The sequence below is a fragment of the Dipodomys ordii genome, unplaced genomic scaffold (genome assembly GCF_000151885.1).
Source record: "Dipodomys ordii isolate 6190 unplaced genomic scaffold, Dord_2.0 Scaffold171, whole genome shotgun sequence".
Lineage (NCBI taxonomy): Eukaryota > Metazoa > Chordata > Mammalia > Rodentia > Heteromyidae > Dipodomys > Dipodomys ordii.
The window spans coordinates 535,069-541,384 of NW_012267387.1; positions in this window are offsets into that span (position 1 = coordinate 535,069).

Below are 6,316 nucleotides of genomic sequence, written 5' to 3' on the forward strand. Positions count from 1 at the left end.
AAGAAAGAAAGAAAGAAAGAAAGAAAGAAAGAAAGAAAGAAAGAAAGAAAGAAAGAAAGAAAGAAAGAAAGAAAGAAAGAAAGAAAGAAAGAAATGAAGGAAGGAAGGAAGGAAGGAAGGAAGGAAGGAAGGAAGGAAGGAAGGAAGGAAGAGGGGGGAGAGGGAGAGGGAGGGAGGGAGGGAAGGAGGGAGGGAGGAAGGAGGAAGGAAGGAGAGGAAAAGATATGTAACCTGGAGAAGCAAATACTTGGGGAAATGGCTCCTCCTGGCACAAAGAGCTTATCTCAAAGGATAAACGTTTGTGGTAGGCTGCATTCTATCTCAAAGATAAATACCAGTTTTCAAATATATGGCAGAATGCATGCTTTCTTAAAAGAGATGCCCACCGAGCAATGGTGGCTCATGCTTGTAATCCTAGCTACTCAGGAGGCTGAGATCTGAGGATCACAGTTCAAAGCCAGCCCAGGCAAGAAAGTCCTTCAGACACTTACCTCCAATTAACCACCAGAAAACCAGAAGTGGCACTGTGGCTCAAGTGGTAGAGCGCTTGTCTTCAGCTGAAGAACTCAGGGACAGCACCTAGGCTCAACGTTCAAGCCCCACAACCGACAAAAAAAAATAGAGAGAAAGATACCCAAAATTAATGGTCATATATTTAAAGTACAGGTCAGTCTCAGAGACCCTGAGCCCCTGTGGTAAAAAGTGTTAACACCAGAAGTGATTAGGAGCAAAGATAAACACCGATGTACAAAACCTGAAGTGAGATGCTGCCTTTATCACAGAAATACCCCTGATGTCAAAGGGCTCATTCTGTCTCTCCTTCGAGAGCACCCACACTGTTAGAGGTTGTCTCTGTCAGCTTTTTGTCTGCTTCCTTACATACTCAATAAAGCTCTGCCAAGTTCTCTTTCCATTACGACTGGTCCAGAAATGCTTTTTGTTGTTATTGCTGTTGGTTGTAGGGCTTGAACTCAGAGCCTGGGCACTGTCCCTGAGCTGTTTTAATACTCTACCTCTTTGAGCCAGAGTGCCACTTCCAGTTTTCGAGTGGCTCATTGGAGATAAGAGTCTCATGGACTTTCCTGCCCCAGTTGACCTTGAACCATGGTCCTCAGTTCTCAGCCTTCTGAGTAGCGAGGTTACAGGTATGAGCCACTGGTGACTGGCAGGGAAACTTTACAAACCTTCATCTGGATCTGGTGACACTTCCATATGAAACCCAACTTTCTAAAGACTGAGAACAGTGCCTCAAAACACACACACACACACACACACACACACACACACACACAAAGGACAAAGGAAAGCTGGGTACCAGTGGTTCATGCTTATAATCTTGCTATTCAAGAGGCTGAGATCTGAGGATCATGATTTAAAGCCAGCCTGGGCAGGAAAGTTCATGATACTTTTATCACCAATTAAACACCAAAAAGCCAGAAGTGGAGCTGTGGTTCAATTGGTAGAGCACCAGCCTTGAGCTAAAAAGCTGAGACAGCTGTCCAGACCCTGAATTCAAGCCCCGGGACTGGCAGTTAAAAATAAATGTACATTTATGGAGGAGACAACAATGCTTGATAAGAAATGTACTCATTATCTTGCCCAGGTAATTGTAACTCCTCTATACGGTATTTTCACACAAAAAAAAACTTTTTTAAAATGTACATTTATGTACATTAATAAAATCGAAAGCATACAGCTCTCTGAGTATTCTTTCTGTCCATCCTTCCTTCCAGCCTCTGCTCCTTCCCATCATCTTCACAAGAACCTGCACTGTCTCATACTGAGTCCCAGTCTAAGTCTGTAATACAGAACAAGAACATTTTATGGTTTAAAACAAGAATCTATCTTCTAAGCTGGGCACCGGTGGCTCATGCCTGTCATCCTAGCTACTCAGGAGGCTGAGAGCTGAGGATCGCAGTTCAAAGCCAGCCTGGGCAGGAAAGTCTATGAGATTTTTATCTCCAATAAACCACCAGAAAACCAGAAGTGGCATTGTGGCTCAATTAGTTGAGCACTCACCTTGAGTTGAAGAGCTAAGGGACAGCACCCAGGCCCAGAGTTCAAACCACACAACTGACAAAATAATCTATCTAAAGCTATGGTACAATTCTTGGTCATCGGAAGGACTTCCAGTGTCACAGAGTTGTTAGTTCTTAGCCCCATGGGATCCACATCATCCATACACAGGAAGTCCTCTGCAGGACTGCCTTGTGTGTGTCTGTGTGCACCTGTCCTAGGCTCTTACCCCAAGTGAACTGCATGGTCCCCCCTTCCCCTGTCTCCCAGCCATTCCCTCAGGGATTGCACTTGCCCCACCATTGGCTCCCCGGGGAATGATGGCAGTGTCTCCCTCGATGGAGAAGATGGAGATGTTCACAACCCTGGTAACCACACTGACGAGGCTGTGAGCTCCTTTTAAGATGGAACAGCTCTGGAAGGAGCCTCCAGGTGTGGCTTTCTGGCCAAGGTGGAGATGTGAAGAGATAGGATCACCTGCTAGTTGCTACAGTCCCTGCATCCCTGGAGATTCAACATCCAGAGCACCTCGTTAAGGAGAAATTCTACTCTCCTCCTCGTCCCAGGGGAGCCTGTCCTTAAGGATCAGGAGTAGAACAACAACAAAAAAAAAAAAGAATCAGTCAGGATTTCTCGTTTCCTGACCCCAGAGATTAAGTTCCTCATCCTCTAATTCCCTGGTTTGGTTTGGCTTGGTTTTAGTCCCACATTTACTTCTTGTACCTTATGCACATTAGACAGGACTCTTTTCTAATAAATTGCATCCTCTGGCCAGGTGTTGGTGGCTCACACCTGTAATCCAGCTACTCAAGTGGCTGAGGTCAGAGGATTTCAGCTCAAAACTAGCCCAGTCAGGTAAATCCATGAGACTCAATCTCTAGTGAATCACCAAAAAGCCAAAAATGGAGCTGTGTGTGGTTCAAGTAGTAGAGTACTAGCCTTGAACATAAAAACTCAAGGACAGGGCTGGGAGTGTGGCTTTGTGGTTGAGTGCTTGAAGCCCTGGGTTCCATTCCTCAGTACCACATGCACAGGAAAAGCCAGAAATGATTCTATGGCTCAAGTGGTAGAGCACTAGCCTTGAGCAAAGGTCACTCAGGGACAGTTCCCAGACCCTGAGTTCAAGCCCCAGGACTGGAAAAAAAGAAAACTCAAGGATAGTGCCCAGGTGCTAAGTTCAAGCCTATGATGGGCACAGAAAAAGAAAAACAATAAAGAAAAAAATTAAACTGAGTCCAATCAAGCTAGAGGCCTAACAATAAAAAAAGAACATTTTTCTCTTGGTAACATTAAAAGACCTGGCCATGCATCACTAGTGTGATATATTCTCAAAAGAATGCTCCAAATAAATTTCAAGAATGAAGCCAGGCACTGGTGGCTCACACCTATAATCCTAACTACTCAGGAGCCTGAGATCTGAGGATCATGGTTTGAAGCCAACTTAGGCAGAAAAGTGCCCATGAGACTCTTATCTCCAATAAACAACTCAGAAAAGGCTGTATGTTGCACTGTGGCTCAAGTGGTAGAGCATGCTAGACTTCAGAAAAAGAAGCCCAGGGACAGCACCCAACTCCTGAGCTCAAGCCCCAGGACCAGCACACACACAAAACAAAGAATGATATTTTGGGGTTCTGATTGGAAGCCCTTGGTGGCCAAGATCTCTATCTATGTCCAGTCCAGGTTCTCAATTGGCCCAAGATCTACTTGCATGATACCAGCAATGGGTAGAAACTTGACATGGGGCTAGAATTCATTGGGAAAGGATATATGACCCAGCTTCCTGAAGACAAGGAGGAAAACAGTACTGCCCCCAGATATGCTGAAGAAACAGATGTCTCTCTCTGTTGCCAGCCATGCTCCCTGAGACCAAAGGGAGCCTGGAAAAACTACCACATACCCTGAGGCAGTCCCAAGCCAATCAGAAGCTGCCTCTATGTCAGCTGAAGATAATATTGAAAATGACCATTTGCTCTGACACTTGTGATTTGGGTTGAGGAACCATCTGCTTTGCAATGATTTGGCACAAGATTTGGTGCCAGGAGAGAGGAATCTCCAGTAGACCGCTATACAGCACTTCCTGGATTACATAGAGTCTGTCTTACTGTGGACAAAACTTCTTTTCTTTTCTTTTCTTTCTTTCTTTCTTTTTTTTTATTGCTGGCTCTGAGACTTGAACTCAGGGCCTGGGCACTGTCCCTGAGCTCCTTTTGCTCAAGGCTAGCACTCTACCACTTGAGCCATAGCACCACTTCCAGCTTTTTCTGTGACTAATTGGAGCTAAGAGTCTCACAGACTCTCCCGCCCAGGCTGACTTTGAACTGCAGTCCTCAGATCTCAGTCTCCTGAGTAGCTAGGGTTACAGGCATGAGCCACTGGCACCCAACTCCAAATTCATTTTCTCCTTCCGGGGGACTACCAGAAGGTAATGTGAGAAAGAGGGAGAAAAATACATCCTCCCCCACACTTCACCCCCAATCTCCTCTCTGCTGCTATTATTTCCAGGGCTCTGAATCAAGCTAAGTCCCTTCTGCCAGTCATAATGTGCATTGTTGTGAGGCTGTATCTTTTTGTTGGTGGTGGTGGTCATGGGGCTTATATTCACAGCCTGGGCACTGTCCTTGAGCCCTTCAGCTCATGGCTAACACTCTACTACATTGAGCCACAGCTCCACTTGCAGCTTTCTGGTAGTTAATCAGAGATAAGAGTCTCACAGACTTTCCTGCCCAGGCTAGCTTCAAACCATGACCCTCAGATCTCAGCCTCCTGGGTAGCTAGGATTATAGGGGTGAGCTACCAGTGCCTGGCTGGGGCTATGTCTTTGAAGGCTAGGGAACAGCCTGAGTTTGGACACTGATGATTCTGCATGCTCTAGCTCACCCTATTAGATGATGCTTGTCACAGGAAGTATTTGAGTGGCAGACTCAAAACAATAGTTGAGTCAAGAGGCAAAGGCAAAAAATCAGCATAAATATATTAACAAGCTTCAGGAAGTGGAAAGAATATCATATCCCAGCTGCAATTTCAGATACATTATTGGTGATGAGTGTGTGTGTGTGTGTGTGTGTGTGTGTGTGTGTGCATGTATGTGTGAACTTTAGTTAACTTGGGAGACAGCTTGGAAATATTCTAAATTGCTAGGAAAGTATCTATATGTATACACATACACCTAGAGAGAAAGGAAAAGATACCTGTTTAAATCATTTGGGAGACTGAATAAAAATCTCAAGAATATTTTTAAAGGAAAAGAATGATATTTGGGTGAGAATGTTGATACTGTTTTTCTGCAATGGTTGGGAAAGAATTAAAAATAACACTATTTTTCCAGGTGTTATCAGTTCATGCCTGTAATCCTAGCTACTCTGAAGGCTGAGATCTGAGGATCCCAGTTTGAAGCTGGCTGGCAGGAAAGCCCATGAGACTCATCTCTAATTAACCACCAAGAAGCCAGAAGTGGAGGTGTGGCTTAAGTGGTAGAGCACCAGCCTTGTATAAGAAATCTAAGGAATAGAGCCTAGGCCTGAGATCAACCCCCAGGAGTGGTATACACATACATACACACACATATAATAATATTATATTATAGAGCAAGAAGATGTTTGGATTGTTCCTTCCTTCTTTTTTCTTTGTTTGAAAGTCTAATTGACTTTTTTTGCCCTTACAGACTAAGGGGTTTAATTAAAATCATTTCACACATGAATACAATGTACTTCTATTCAATCACCTCCCTATACCCTCTTGTCCCTTCCCAAAAAGTCTCCTGTGTACATTCATGACTGTTTGTTTTATATTTGTCTTTCTAAACTGATTTATTTGCTTAACACGTTGATCTCCAATTCCACCCATTTTCCTGCAAAAAAACATCCTTTCATTCTTCTCTTTTTTTAATTTTTTTATTGTGAAAATACTGTACAGAGGGGTTACAATTACATGGACAAGATGAGTACATTTCTTATCAAGCATTGTAGCCTCCTCCTTTGTTTCCCCTTCCCATCCCTTCCCAGCCTCCCCCTGGCCCCCCACCCAATCTTCCCCCACTTTCATTCTTCTTTTTGGCTGAATATTATTCTGCTGAGTGTGAAAGATAAATAATAGATAAGGAAGAAAGATAGAGTAGATACATTAGAGATAGAAGATAACATCTATGATTGATACTTGATAAAGCTACTTACTCTGAGGACAGACAGTTCAGAGAGATCTTGAAAAGATAAGATAATAAGTATGCCAACAATGAGAAAAGTGTGGCTGAAATTGGAAAGCAACTCCATTCCTAATAGCCCAATAAAAATTAAAATACCTAGGA